Source organism: Sander lucioperca, chromosome 9, assembly GCF_008315115.2.
Source record: "Sander lucioperca isolate FBNREF2018 chromosome 9, SLUC_FBN_1.2, whole genome shotgun sequence".
NCBI lineage: Eukaryota > Metazoa > Chordata > Actinopteri > Perciformes > Percidae > Sander > Sander lucioperca.
Genome location: NC_050181.1, coordinates 16,483,371 through 16,498,403, shown reverse-complemented (window position 1 = coordinate 16,498,403; position 15,033 = coordinate 16,483,371). Strand labels below are relative to the sequence as shown.

Sequence of the window (15,033 nt, the reverse complement as noted above, 5' to 3'; positions counted from 1 at the left end):
AAATGGATACATCCGTTTTACTGATTATGAATACATGTAGTTTTTGCAAATCATGTAAGACATTGTTACATTGCTTTTCTTTCACATACAGACTCACCACATCTATAAGCATTGTGTACATAACCAGTATACAAAGAAAACAGCAAATTACAAGGAACTCAAAAATTTCAAACACTATATGACTATATTCTCCAAACACCATGAAAACAAGGCCACAAACAGGAGGTGATCGCAGTCTTAACCAAAAGGCCGAGAAGCAATAGGGTTAGAAGCTAACGCTAACCCTAACCCTAGTCGTCGGACGCGTGGGGAGGTCTGTGAGGTCTGTGGAATCCGTACGACCCTAACCCTGATAAGAACAGATACTACACTTGATCTTAGCCAAAAGGCCGAGAAGCGATGAGCACCACTTGTTTGCTGTCCGATGCAACCTCCCCGGACGGTTCTCACTTGTCATGGTCCAGTACTTTTAATTGGGCATAACAATAGCTGCTACTTAGCACCCCCGCCCAAGCGTTCCATGGTGAAGCACCTAAGGCTGGTTAAAGACCGCTTGTTTGGTTTTCACAATTGGACAAGGTTCTGCCAAACGGCAATGTTCCCTCAGCTGCTAGTTACAACAGAAGTCTAGTTAAGGACAGCTTATTTGCTTTTCACAAGTACGCAAGGCTCTGCCAAACAGCAGAGCCCACCAAAAATAGGTTCAACTCATTGGTGTCCCTCTCCACGGAAGTCTTTAGTAAAAGGCGAAAGACTTGTGCATTATGAAGAGAAACCAGAGTAAGTACAACACTCTACTCGAGAGCAGCCGTAAACCCTAGTCGTCCCAGTCCAAACCCTCGCGGTAAGCCTCACTTGGTGTGCCGCTTTCAAATCCCAGGCCACGCCGCCAATATTTTCTCTCTGCTGTTTTTCCTGCCAATCAATAGTGCAAATCTCGCTGCACTTTTGTGACACTTCATCTCGCTGTTTATTCGCTGCTGCGTTTTTCACCCCAGTTGTCGTGTCTTAGAGTATTATAACAGCGTTTTGATACCAGGAGCCCAATGAGGTTCTACAGATCATTCAGTCAAACCGAGCGGTTTTTGCCACAACCCCTGGCCATGAAGTCCGCCAGCCACTGCGACACATGTCTCTTTTGGTCCTGTTCCAAATTGAACGACGGGGAGCTCAGCGTGCATCGCTATTTGGTTTTCAACAAGAGAGGAGAAAGGTGCACGGTTCCCGGCGGCGCTGCAATACCGGGTCGATGCGTGGAGTGAATGGAGCAAGCCCCTTTTTCAACTCCCATTGCTAAAAATCCATTTAATATGTTGTCCCCTGATAGAGGACATATCAGATATTAAACTGATAAGAACAGATTTTTTTTTTTTTATTATTATTATTATTGACACAAGTTCAAGACACATTTCATAAAGGTCTTCACACAATTCACAAAATTTCAGTTACCATTTAAGATACAACATGATAAATAAATAAGTTACTCTGTAAAACTATTTAAAACAGGTGTAGCACAGTAAAAGCAATTGTTTTCAGACGTAATACAGGTAAGAGTTGTTTTCATAAGTTTCAGGTAAACATAAAAAGTTGTCATCTTGTGCATGTCAGAGTATGTTTAGTGTCCATATTAAAAAGTCTTAAGAGAGAGGGCATTGGTTTAAATGCTCTTTTCAAAAATCAGTTGTGCAGGAGCGCAATGAGTCCCTAACAAGGCTATACTAAGACCGTTTGGTACTCTCGGGATCCTGTTGCGGTGCTCAGAGGAGACCCTCCCCTTGTTGCTCCTTCCCACCTGCCTCACCCGGAGAGTCAGGCCGCCGCTGCTTTGACCTTTTCTTGTGTGGCTCCGGCTCCTTCGTCCGAATGGGCACAGAGGCGATTCTTCTTTGCAGCTGTGTCCTTGGCTTGCCGCTTGCAGCTCGGGCCATTTGGGCCGCTGCTGCAGCCATCCTGATCACAGCTGCGGGGGGGATCTGCATGTGCTTTCTTACCAGCAAGTTTCTGGAGGTCCAAATGGCGTCTTTGATGGCGGCCAGGGTGAGCCACTGATTTGCAAAGTCACATGCTGGCATCTGTTTCTTAGGGCTCACCCCATACAGCACTAGCTGTGCTGTGAGGACCTCCCTTGCTGGTAAGTACGGGAATTGCAAGGAGCCGGCCATTGCCCACTGGTCTACGGCAGCGCTGCACTCCCAGAGCAAATGCCTCACCGACTCAGGCTCGCCACAACCTGGTCGGGGGCAGGTTGACTGCGCTGACATGCCCCGGGAGTGCATAACGGACCTGACCGGGAGGATCTCGTGAGCCACCATCCATGACAGGTCCCGGAGTCTGTTTGGGAGAGCCGAATGGTTCATGTTGCGCCAAACAGTTGAGGGCTCGCCAAATGCCAGCCCACGCACTGGACTCACTGGTTCCCGCTCCTGCACAACTGAAATGAGAGAGCGATGATTTGTTAAAACATACACTTCTTCTTGCTCAAGTTGAAAACGTTTTAAAAAGGTCTGGATAAAAGCATAGGTTGGCGGCAGGATAAAAGACACAGGTACTTTAAGATCAGAGGGTAAAATCTTCAGTCTTCTGAGATATGATCCCATCCAGAACCGTGCCATAGCTGCTGTCTTAGCATTTCTGGATGGGGCCGTGGCTGCTGTTATGTGTATAGCTGTAAATCTGCTCCCTAAAAACAATAACAGGTCCGGCACTCCTTTCCCTCCTTTCTCCTTTGGCTTCTTCATCACGCTTCTTTGCACTCGTTCCCACTTGGACCCCCACAGGAAATAAAAGATGGCTCGTTCCAGGTCTAAAATCACTTTTCTGGGTGGGATAAAAACAGAACTGATGAGTAAAAGCAAAGGTAAAATCACTGCCTTGATGATTAAAACCTTTCCTTCTAGTGTCAGTCCTCTAAGTCTCCAGTACCCTAGTCTCTGCCTAACTTTCCCTACCATGTCTGGCCAATTTGTTTTCCCTCCCCCCTCCCTATCAAATTTGACCCCAAGTATTTTTTGGTCGGTCTGGGTCACAGTCAGGGGGAGTCCTGTCATCTCAGTCGCTGTCCACGGTCCATAAAAATGGGCTAGGGTCTTGCTTCTATTTAGTTTTGACCCAGAGGCCCGCCCAAACCAGTCGGTCAAGTCTAGAGTCCTGTTGACAGATAAAAGGTCAGTGCATAAAATGTTAATATCGTCCATATATAAAATACACTTTGTCGCAAGTCCCCCGCTCCCTGGCACTCCTACCCCATTGATTTGTTTGTCCCTTCTCAAGATCTGTGCCAGTGGTTCGATGCAAATAACATAAAGGAGGGCAGATAACGGACACCCCTGACGGACACCGCAGTTGATATTGACTGCTTTTGTCAGATTCCCGTTAACAATGAATTTGCTGGTAATACCCCGGTACAGCAATCCCACCCAGGCTATAAACCTTCTTGGGAAACCCATTTTTTGCAGTACCTGGAAAAGGTATTGGTGCGAGACCCGATCAAAAGCTTTCTCAAAATCTAAGTTTAGGACTACTAGCCGGATGTTTCTGTCTCTCGCATAACAGATGGTGTCTCGGATCAGTGCGAGGCTGTCGGTGATCTTCCTCCCTGGTATGGCACAGGCTTGATCCGGGTGGATCAGCCCTTCTAAAAACAAAGACATGCGTGATGCTAAAAGTTTACTAAAAAGTTTACAATCAAAATTTAAAAGTGTGATGGGTCTCCAATTTCTCAGGTCAGTCTTGTCTTTGTCTTTGTAAAGGAGGGTCACTATCCCTACTCTAAAGCTGTCAGGAAGTTGTTCAAGTTTTTCAAGATCGCTAAAAACATCAAGCAAGTCAGGTGCTAAAATGTCCCAAAATGTTAAATAAAATTCTAAGGGAAGTCCGTCTTCTCCTGGGGACTTCCCTGTTCTAAAACTCTTGATGCATTCATTTAACTCTAGAATAGTAAAATCCTGGGTTAAAAGCACTCTGTCGTCTACCGTTTGCTCAATGAAATTTAAAACTTCCATCATGCTGTCTCTTTGAACCAGTTTTTCTCTATATAGTTCTGTATAAAAGTTTTCAATTGTGTCTTTGATTTCCTCTGTTGTTTTAGCATTGCAGCCATTTTCTTTTTTTAAGCTTAAAAAGCCCCTTCCTTTATTTACTATTTTCTTAAAGAAGTATCTTGTACACTTTTCCCCTTCCTCTATTTCTTTTTCTTTGCTTCTTAAAATGACCCCCTTGCTTTTAATTTCTGCTAAAAGGGACATCTCTCCTTTAATTTGTTTCATGTCTTCATTTAGATCCATCCCTTGTTGGTTCAGTTTGAAATACCGCTGGAGTCGTTTTTGCAGTCCCAACATGCGTCTGTCGTCCCTATCTTTCTTTCTCTTACCTGCCTGTCTAAAGAAGGTCTGGGTCCGTCTTTTTACCATTTCCCACCAATGTGCACGTGTATCGTAAAAGTCTTGAAGGGTCTGCCACTCGAGGTACTGCTCCCGATACTGACTAACTAACTCCCTATCCTCTAAAAGGGAACAGTTGAGCTTCCACAGACCACTTCCTAATATCACCTCAGAAGACAGTGAGAGGGTGCAGGAAAGCATTGCGTGGTCAGAAAAGAAAACTGGTTCCAATCTAGCATCCATCGGTGGGCAATCGCGTGATAAAATGTAATCTATGCGAGAGGCTCTGGTGCCATCACCACTGAACCAGGTGAAGCCTTGCTCTCTGGGATGCATGGTTCTAAAACAGTCGAGAAGTTTAAAATCTTTGCATATGTCCCGTAATAAAACCGATGTTTTGTCAATTTTAAGATCTTCCCCTGCTCCTTTCCTATCATTCCTGCTTAGAATACAATTAAAATCTCCCCCTACAACTAGTGGCGCCCTACCTAGCATGTGGAACTGCAAGTCTTCCAAAAGGTCATACCTGTCATTTTTATCATTAAAACCATAAATATTTAAGACGTTAAAATCTCTTCCCATAAAAGTCAAGTGTGCTAAAAGTGCCCGGCCATCTCTCACCACTGTGCTACCCTTCACCAAGACTAGGGGGTTTTTGATTAGAATGGCCACGCCATCATTTTTGTTCTGATTTGATCCGCTCCATATCGATGTTTGTTGCCATAACTTCTCCCAATCTCTGTAATGGTTTAAAAACGGCAGGCCACACTCCTGTATTAAAAACACATCCGACTTAAAAGAGTTAAGGAAGGATAAAACAGTCTCAGCTCTAACTCTCGACTTCACACTTCTCACATTTATGGTTGAGAAGGTAAGTGTCATGAGTATGATTATAAATAACAAGTATGACATTTTAAAGGACTAAGAGGGGAATTGCAATGTTAAAATGTCTTAAAAGAGGCAGTTAGTCAATGGCTTGTGAATGGAGCTCTTCCTTCACTCCTATTGGTGAAAAGGGAAGGGTTTGAGCTTCATTTCCCGGTTGGACTCTGGGGGTGGGCCTTTGTTGCAAGGTTGCATTTAAGTTTGAGTCCTTGGGGGTTGATTGCAGAGCTATGTTTAGGAAAGAGACCTCATTTGGGGAATCGGGGGGGAAGACTCTGGGCTCCCCCACAGATAAACTGTCTGAGGAGTTGCCAGCTCTTCCCCTCTTCTCTGCGACTCCAGCAGACTCCGAGGACGTTTCTGATAAAGGCCTCTTGGCCGGCTGGGCATTGGGGAGGGAGGCATCCTCGCTATTGCCTTGTGACTGGTCACTTTCATGTTCTAGACTAGCTCCGCCTTCTGCCTGCACTGCCCCATCTTTCCCACCACTCTCCTCTGATTGGGCAGTTACAGGCCCCTCCTCCTCTCCCCCTTCACCCATTTCTTGTTCTCCAATCACAGGATTTGGAGGGAGATTTGAATTTCCCAGCTCGGCTTCTGCAAACAGCTCTGTAAATGGTTCATCTGGTCCGCCATTTTGTTCCTTTGCGACTACCTTTGCTGCTTTCAGTTTGTTGGCAAAAGACTTTGGGCAATCTCTGAAGAGGTGGTTTGTTTCTCCACAAAGATTACACTTCCTGCCATTGGTACACTCCTCAAAGGTATGCCCAATTTCTCTACATTTCCCACAAATTATCTGTTGACATGCTTCTGCCAGGTGCCCATGCTCACCACACTTGCGGCAGAGCTTGGGCTGTCCCTGGTAGTGGATGTAGCCTCTGTTGTTACCGAGAACTATCATTGATGGCAGATGTTTCAGGCCCTGGAAGCCCTGAGGGTCCTGACATTGGTGTATGGGGACCCTCCACGCGCAATTCCAGATTCCATCCTCATCCCTCACCTTGGTAGCCTGGCCTTTCACAGTGCAATATCTCCCCAGCCACAAACAAATGTCATCCGCATTCACTGTCTCATTGAACATTCTGACAATGACTGTTTTAAAGGCATTGTCAGTCAGTTTCTCAACATTGAAAGTGGAAAACTGGTGTTTTTCATTTTCATATCTATTCCAGAAGTCTCTGAGAACACTGGCAGAGCGAAAGCTTACATCGAAACCTTTGTTAAAAGGCAGGGTAACAATACAATTAATATCTTCTGGTGGGAAAAGTAACGTTCTTTGTATAAGCTTCCTGGAGAAGTCAAGCCGTGACATCACCAATGGATTGCCATCTTTATCTTTAAAATTAAAGCGGACACTGTGGTGCCTCCGCATGCCAGCATGGCTGGCTGACATGATGGAGACCCCACTCAATTTCCCTGTTTGCCCTAGCTGAGGTTTAAAAACAAAGCTTTAAGAACCTTACCTACCTTTCGTGAAACAGCGAATTACAAGAAAATCTAAATTTTCAAACACTATATGACAATATCCTCCTAACACCATGAAAACAAGGCCACAAACAGGCAGAGTTTTCCGATTAGCCGGAGGTGATCGCAGTCTTAACCAAAAGGCCGAGAAGCGATGAGCACCACCTGTTTACTGTCTGACGCAACCTCCCCGGACGGTTCTCACTTGTCATGGTCCAGTGCTTTTAATTGGGCATAACAATAGCTGCTACTTAGCACCCCCGCCCAAGCGCTCCATGGTGAAGCACCTAAGGCTGGTTAAAGACAGCTTGTTTGGTTTTCACAATTGGACAAGGTTCAGCCAAACGGCAATGTTCCCTCTGTGTCCTGTTTCTTAGCTGCTAATAACAACAGAAGTCTAGTTAAGGACAGCTTATTTGCTTTTCACAAGTAAGCAAGACTCAGCCAAACAGCAGAGCCCACCAAAAATAGGTTCAACTCATTGGTGTTCCTCTCCACGGAAGTCTTTAGTAAAAGGCGAAAGACTTGTGCGTTATGAAGAGAAACCAGAGTAAGTGTAGCCCCGAGCTGTTAAAGACATGAAACTCTGCACTAAAGACTCACTGGCACTGCCATGCAGGAAAGGTCATGTGGATCGAAGCTTCCTGTGTGGTGACCAGAGTTCCTGCTGGCTACAAAAACAATGGGTCGGACATACTAAACAAGCCCTTCTAAAGAATCTAGCCAAGGCAGTTGTTGGCTGAGCCTAATTCAGAACTATGCATTTACCCAAACAAAAGACACAAGTCAAACTCTGGCCCACTGGACCATCTGCTGTGGCACCCCCTACTGGCTATCAGAGACCAACGGCAGCTGGGGCCCCAAGCCCAGCCTCTGACCGGAAGGGCAAATTGGGCACCACCCCCTTGCCACTGTCAGGGCATTTTCGGATTTTCCTTTTTTAAATTAAACATGGGCACAGAATTAGCTGGCAGTTTAAACAAATTGCAAGAAGACATTTATGTCTTGGGGGGGGAAGACCTCACCCCTTGCTATTGTGACATTTGAGAGTACTTACTTCTACAGAATTTGGACCTCCAGCCTGCACCGCTGTGAAGGTGTCAGTATGACAACAAGGGGTTTAAAGTGTAGGCAGCACCTGAGGGTTAATGTGCTTGCTCAGGCAGCACGTATGACAAAATTGGAACGATACAGAGAAGATTAGCATGGCCCCTGCGAAAGGATGACACGCAAATTCGTGAAGCGTTACCACATTTTGATCTGAACGTGTTGCCCCGAGCTGTTAAAGACATGAATCTCTGCACTAAAGACCCGCTGGCACTGCCATGCGGGAAAGGTCATATGGGTCGAAGCTTCCTGAGTTCTTTCTGGCTAAACAACGAGTCTGACGTACTAAATAAGCCACTGTAAAGAATCTAGCCAAGGCAGTTGTTGGCTGAGCCTACTTCTAGGCAGCATGCCCTTCAAACTATCTAACAAAAATGACCCAGAGGGGCTGTCCTGTGTTACAAAATTGTTCTCCACCGCATACAACCCTTCAGATAGCAAGTGTCGCACTCTCTCCCTGCTCTTCCCAGCAGTATCTGTCTCATCTGTTCCCCCATCTATTGTTCTTTACCCTGGAAATTACACATGTTTCAGTCGATACGACCAGGGCTTCAATGTTAAAAATTGACCAGACACCGATTGCTCAGAAACCTTAAGTGTTACCACCGACTTAGGTAACTATACTGCTAGCTCTTTCTCTCATCACAACCTCTCCAGGGAGGACCTCTGGTGGCTTCGTGGTGAAAACAAACTGCGGCCTAGTCTACCACCAGGATGGACAGGTACGTGCACCCTCACACAATTAGTTATGCCCTTCTAAATCTTCCCCTCAATAGACAAGGACCTCTTGATGCAACAACTACCACAACATTTTACAAAAGGAGCTCTCTCACCACAAAACAACTCTCCCAGGGGGTTCATTTGACAACCGCGTATACATACACAGCATTGACATTCCTCGGAGTGTTCCAGATGAATTTAAAGCTAGAAATCAAGTTGGTGCCAGTTTCAAATCATTCCTCTTTTGGTAGGTGGCCATTAATAAAAACATAGATTGACTTAATTATATCTACTATAACCAACAGTGCTTCGTAAATTACACACTAGATGCCGCTAAGGGGAAAGACGTGTGCGTCATGGGTTAGGTTAGGAAAAAGAGGGTCACCGAGACTCTGAATGCACGCACTACAGAAAGCAGTCAAAACACCAAGGCCACCACTGTCCCTCCTCAAGGCCCCCCATCGCTATCCAGTTCTCATATTTGTAATTACATTCATAGTATCAGAGTGTCACTTGCTGTCACAGTATGTACATAGAACACCACTCAAAGGGTCAGGAGCAATTGTTAACACTGGTTTAGGCTCTGTTCGAGGTCAGATGTTATTGGCCAATATTTGAGGTCAGGGGTCCAGACAGGGGTCAGTGATGGTTAAGGTTAGGGTAAGAGGTCATGGAGAGGGTTAGGGATAAAAAAGGAAGAAAATGGGGGATGAAAGGCGTGGGAGGTTGGGGTTAGGAAGAGGAGGGGGGTGAATAGAGAAAGAAGAAGGAAGAGAGGGGGGGTGGGGTGGGGACTGAGGGGTAGGTAGGTTTGGGGGTGGGAGCGAGGGAGGGGAGGGCGAGTGGTGGGGGGGTGGGTGGGTGTGTGTGGGTGTAGAAGGAAGAGGAAGAAGATGAAGGAAGAGAAGAAAAGAAGAAAGGAGGAGAAAAGAAAAGGAGAAAGGAAGAAAGAGGAAGAGAGGATTGGAAGAAGAATGTAAAAGACTGTGGGGGGAGAGAAAAAGAATGTGAGGGAGGGGGGAAAAAAAGAAAATATATAATGAAAAAGTAAAAAGAAAAAAGAAAAGAGGAAAAAAATATATAATATAAAAATATATAAAAAAAAAAATAAAAAAGAAAGGGTTAGGGGTTAAAGGATGGATAAGGGATGAAGTTGGATATCGGTAGGGGTACCGATAGCAGTAAGAGTGCCAATAGGAACTCCAAAACATTTCGTAAAGGTTTCGACTTTGTATATACCCCTCTGTGTGCACATGCTCTTCTGTGGCGGTGCAAAATTTTGAACATGGTGCGCAAAGCATTATGGGAAATGGTTGACCTTTTGTACTGCATCTTTAGAACGGAAGGGGCTAGAGCGATGAAACTTTGACCTACCCCCCCCCATTTTCAATGATGGGCTTTCCTATGGTACCACCCACTTGTCTCTACGACCTTTCGCTTCTGAGCTACGTCACTTTTTTTAGTCAAAACGTCTGTATCTCCTGAACGGAAGGTCGTAGAGACTCGGGGACAAGTTCAGCGTGGTCGAATTATGTCAGACGGAGCCCGTTTCCAAGTGTGTAGGACGTACCGTTCTGGAGTTATAAGCGAAAAATGTTCGCGCCATAGACTTTAATTGTAGGATTTTGTGAAAATTTGACAGTTTTTTTCTCGGAAAATGTTCCTCCAGGACATTTTTAGGAGCGCGTTTCTGGTCATTTGGAGTCGATTGGTAGCTATTTGTACTGTAACTTTTTGTTTACATAATTCTGATCAATACACGTTTCAGGAGTCCTTCAGCGCATATGCTGATCTTCCCAGAAAATGTAAATAGGGGATAAATGTCACTATTGAGAGACATACAGGTAAGTAGGGAATTGAGAGCCCTCCTGTGGCCACACGTGGCATTGGCCTGAACAGCAGCCATATATAGTCCCATTCATCACATGTGATGATTTTAGCAGAATAAAGTAAAGGTTATGGCAGCCCTCGGATGGTCATACTTGGATAAGAATACAACCATGTGTGTGTGTGTGTCTGAGAGTGTGTGTGTCTGCACGTGTGTGTGTTAGGATTAGATAAAGAAAACCTCGCTGCCAAAGGCTGCGAGGTTTTGAATGCACAAACTACTTAATGGAACAACAAACCCAAGACATCTCAGCCCCTCCTTGAGGTCCCCCCTCCTGGTTTTAAAGTGTTTGTTGTTGAAACAATCTGTATGGGGATTTGAGCTAAAGGTCAGGGCCCAGTCGAATTAGGGTTGAGGTTAGGGTTACGGTTTAGGGTACGGTCAGGGTTAAAGAATAAGAAGGGAAAATAAGGATAAGGGGATGAAGTTGGATATCGGTTAGGGGTAGGTCTCTGCTCGAGAGCAGCCTTACGGCTGCTTAGTCGTCCCGGTCCAAACCCTCGCGGTAAGCCTCACCTGGTGTGCCACTTTCCAAATCCAAGGCCACACCGCCAATATTTTCTCTTTGCTGTTTTTCCTGCCAATCAATACTCCAAATCTCGCTGCACTTTTGTGAGACTTCATCTTGCTGTTTATTCACTGCTGCGTTTTTCACCCCAGTTGTCGTGTCTTAGAGTATTATAACAGCGTTTTGATACCAGAAGCCCAATGAGGTTTTACAGATCATTCAGTCAAACCGAGCGTTTTTTGCCACAACTCCTGGCCACGAAGTCCGCCAGCCACTGCCACGCATGTCTCTTTTGGCCCAGTACCAAATTGAACGACGAGCAGTTCAGCGTGCACTGTTATTTGGTTTTACACAAGACAGAAGAAGGGCGCACCGTACCATGTCTATGCAAATAGAGCAAGCCCCTTTTTCAACTCCCACTGCTACAAATCCATTTAATATGTTGTCCCTGATAGAGGACACATAAGACATTAAGCTGATAAGAACAGATACTACACTTGATCTTAGCCAAAAGGCCGAGAAGCGATGAGCACCACCTGTTTACTGTCTGACGCAACCTCCCCGGACGGTTCTCACTTGTCATGGTCCAGTGCTTTTAATTGGGCATAACAATAGCTGCTACTTAGCACCCCCGCCCAAGCGCTCCATGGTGAAGCACCTAAGGCTGGTTAAAGACAGCTTGTTTGGTTTTCACAATTGGACAAGGTTCAGCCAAACGGCAATGTTCCCTCTGTGTCCTGTTTCTTAGCTGCTAATAACAACAGAAGTCTAGTTAAGGACAGCTTATTTGCTTTTCACAAGTAAGCAAGACTCAGCCAAACAGCAGAGCCCACCAAAAATAGGTTCAACTCATTGGTGTTCCTCTCCACGGAAGTCTTTAGTAAAAGGCGAAAGACTTGTGCGTTATGAAGAGAAACCAGAGTAAGTGTAGCCCCGAGCTGTTAAAGACATGAAACTCTGCACTAAAGACTCACTGGCACTGCCATGCAGGAAAGGTCATGTGGATCGAAGCTTCCTGTGTGGTGACCAGAGTTCCTGCTGGCTACAAAAACAATGGGTCGGACATACTAAACAAGCCCTTCTAAAGAATCTAGCCAAGGCAGTTGTTGGCTGAGCCTAATTCAGAACTATGCATTTACCCAAACAAAAGACACAAGTCAAACTCTGGCCCACTGGACCATCTGCTGTGGCACCCCCTACTGGCTATCAGAGACCAACGGCAGCTGGGGCCCAAGCCCAGCCTCTGACCGGAAGGGCAAATTGGGCACCACCCCCTTGCCACTGTCAGGGCATTTTCGGATTTTCCTTTTTTAAATTAAACATGGGCACAGAATTAGCTGGCAGTTTAAACAAATTGCAAGAAGACATTTATGTCTTGGGGGGGGAAGACCTCACCCCTTGCTATTGTGACATTTGAGAGTACTTACTTCTACAGAATTTGGACCTCCAGCCTGCACCGCTGTGAAGGTGTCAGTATGACAACAAGGGGTTTAAAGTGTAGGCAGCACCTGAGGGTTAATGTGCTTGCTCAGGCAGCACGTATGACAAAATTGGAACGATACAGAGAAGATTAGCATGGCCCCTGCGAAAGGATGACACGCAAATTCGTGAAGCGTTACCACATTTTGATCTGAACGTGTTGCCCCGAGCTGTTAAAGACATGAATCTCTGCACTAAAGACCCGCTGGCACTGCCATGCGGGAAAGGTCATATGGGTCGAAGCTTCCTGAGTTCTTTCTGGCTAAACAACGAGTCTGACGTACTAAATAAGCCACTGTAAAGAATCTAGCCAAGGCAGTTGTTGGCTGAGCCTACTTCTAGGCAGCATGCCCTTCAAACTATCTAACAAAAATGACCCAGAGGGGCTGTCCTGTGTTACAAAATTGTTCTCCACCGCATACAACCCTTCAGATAGCAAGTGTCGCACTCTCTCCCTGCTCTTCCCAGCAGTATCTGTCTCATCTGTTCCCCCATCTATTGTTCTTTACCCTGGAAATTACACATGTTTCAGTCGATACGACCAGGGCTTCAATGTTAAAAATTGACCAGACACCGATTGCTCAGAAACCTTAAGTGTTACCACCGACTTAGGTAACTATACTGCTAGCTCTTTCTCTCATCACAACCTCTCCAGGGAGGACCTCTGGTGGCTTCGTGGTGAAAACAAACTGCGGCCTAGTCTACCACCAGGATGGACAGGTACGTGCACCCTCACACAATTAGTTATGCCCTTCTAAATCTTCCCCTCAATAGACAAGGACCTCTTGATGCAACAACTACCACAACATTTTACAAAAGGAGCTCTCTCACCACAAAACAACTCTCCCAGGGGGTTCATTTGACAACCGCGTATACATACACAGCATTGACATTCCTCGGAGTGTTCCAGATGAATTTAAAGCTAGAAATCAAGTTGGTGCCAGTTTCAAATCATTCCTCTTTTGGTAGGTGGCCATTAATAAAAACATAGATTGACTTAATTATATCTACTATAACCAACAGTGCTTCGTAAATTACACACTAGATGCCGCTAAGGGGAAAGACGTGTGCGTCATGGGTTAGGTTAGGAAAAAGAGGGTCACCGAGACTCTGAATGCACGCACTACAGAAAGCAGTCAAAACACCAAGGCCACCACTGTCCCTCCTCAAGGCCCCCCATCGCTATCCAGTTCTCATATTTGTAATTACATTCATAGTATCAGAGTGTCACTTGCTGTCACAGTATGTACATAGAACACCACTCAAAGGGTCAGGAGCAATTGTTAACACTGGTTTAGGCTCTGTTCGAGGTCAGATGTTATTGGCCAATATTTGAGGTCAGGGGTCCAGACAGGGGTCAGTGATGGTTAAGGTTAGGGTAAGAGGTCATGGAGAGGGTTAGGGATAAAAAAGGAAGAAAATGGGGGATGAAAGGCGTGGGAGGTTGGGTTTAGGAAGAGGAGGGGGGTGAATAGAGAAAGAAGAAGGAAGAGAGGGGGGTGGGGTGGGGACTGAGGGGTAGGTAGGTTTGGGGGTGGGAGCGAGGGAGGGGAGGGCGAGTGGTGGGGGGGTGGGTGGGTGTGTGTGGGTGTAGAAGGAAGAGGAAGAAGATGAAGGAAGAGAAGAAAAGAAGAAAGGGGGAGAAAAGAAAAGGAGAAAGGAAGAAAGAGGAAGAGAGGATTGGAAGAAGAATGTAAAAGACTGTGGGGGGAGAGAAAAAGAATGTGAGGGAGGGGGGAAAAAAAGAAAATATATAATGAAAAAGTAAAAAGAAAAAAGAAAAGAGGAAAAAAATATATAATATAAAAATATATAAAAAAAAAAATAAAAAAGAAAGGGTTAGGGGTTAAAGGATGGATAAGGGATGAAGTTGGATATCGGTAGGGGTACCGATAGCAGTAAGAGTGCCAATAGGAACTCCAAAACATTTCGTAAAGGTTTCGACTTTGTATATACCCCTCTGTGTGCACATGCTCTTCTGTGGCGGTGCAAAATTTTGAACATGGTGCGCAAAGCATTATGGGAAATGGTTGACCTTTTGTACTGCATCTTTAGAACGGAAGGGGCTAGAGCGATGAAACTTTGACCTACCCCCCCCCATTTTCAATGATGGGCTTTCCTATGGTACCACCCACTTGTCTCTACGACCTTTCGCTTCTGAGCTACGTCACTTTTTTTAGTCAAAACGTCTGTATCTCCTGAACGGAAGGTCGTAGAGACTCGGGGACAAGTTCAGCGTGGTCGAATTATGTCAGACGGAGCCCGTTTCCAAGTGTGTAGGACGTACCGTTCTGGAGTTATAAGCGAAAAATGTTCGCGCCATAGACTTTAATTGTAGGATTTTGTGAAAATTTGACAGTTTTTTTCTCGGAAAATGTTCCTCCAGGACATTTTTAGGAGCGCGTTTCTGGTCATTTGGAGTCGATTGGTAGCTATTTGTACTGTAACTTTTTGTTTACATAATTCTGATCAATACACGTTTCAGGAGTCCTTCAGCGCATATGCTGATCTTCCCAGAAAATGTAAAAAGGGGATAAATGTCACTATTGAGAGACATACAGGTAAGTAGGGAATTGAGAGCCCTCCTGTGGCCACACGTGGCA

At 45.5% G+C, this 15,033-nt stretch overlaps 7 non-coding genes and 1 pseudogene across 7 annotated transcripts; 2 read left to right on the top strand and 6 right to left on the bottom strand.

Annotated features, from left to right (window-relative positions):
- Nucleotides 1-308: 308 nt before the first annotated feature.
- LOC116044959 lies at nucleotides 309-401 on the bottom strand (annotated as a pseudogene).
- A 266-nt stretch (nucleotides 402-667) lies between these two features.
- On the bottom strand, nucleotides 668-784 carry LOC116044949. Its single transcript, XR_004103795.1, has one exon. It is a non-coding gene; the product is annotated as a U5 spliceosomal RNA (small nuclear RNA).
- A 424-nt stretch (nucleotides 785-1,208) lies between these two features.
- On the bottom strand, nucleotides 1,209-1,399 carry LOC116044954. The gene has a single exon (XR_004898429.1). It is a non-coding gene; the product is annotated as a U2 spliceosomal RNA (small nuclear RNA).
- A 5,767-nt stretch (nucleotides 1,400-7,166) lies between these two features.
- LOC116044948 lies at nucleotides 7,167-7,282 on the bottom strand. Its single transcript, XR_004103794.1, has one exon. It is a non-coding gene; the product is annotated as a U5 spliceosomal RNA (small nuclear RNA).
- A 596-nt stretch (nucleotides 7,283-7,878) lies between these two features.
- LOC116044955 lies at nucleotides 7,879-7,985 on the top strand. Its single transcript, XR_004103801.1, has one exon. It is a non-coding gene; the product is annotated as a U6 spliceosomal RNA (small nuclear RNA).
- Nucleotides 7,986-11,291: 3,306 nt separating this feature from the next.
- Nucleotides 11,292-11,478, bottom strand: LOC116044942. The gene has a single exon (XR_004103789.1). It is a non-coding gene; the product is annotated as a U2 spliceosomal RNA (small nuclear RNA).
- Nucleotides 11,479-11,760: 282 nt separating this feature from the next.
- On the bottom strand, nucleotides 11,761-11,876 carry LOC116044947. Its single transcript, XR_004103793.1, has one exon. It is a non-coding gene; the product is annotated as a U5 spliceosomal RNA (small nuclear RNA).
- Nucleotides 11,877-12,471: 595 nt separating this feature from the next.
- Nucleotides 12,472-12,578, top strand: LOC116044953. Its single transcript, XR_004103800.1, has one exon. It is a non-coding gene; the product is annotated as a U6 spliceosomal RNA (small nuclear RNA).
- Nucleotides 12,579-15,033: the final 2,455 nt, after the last annotated feature.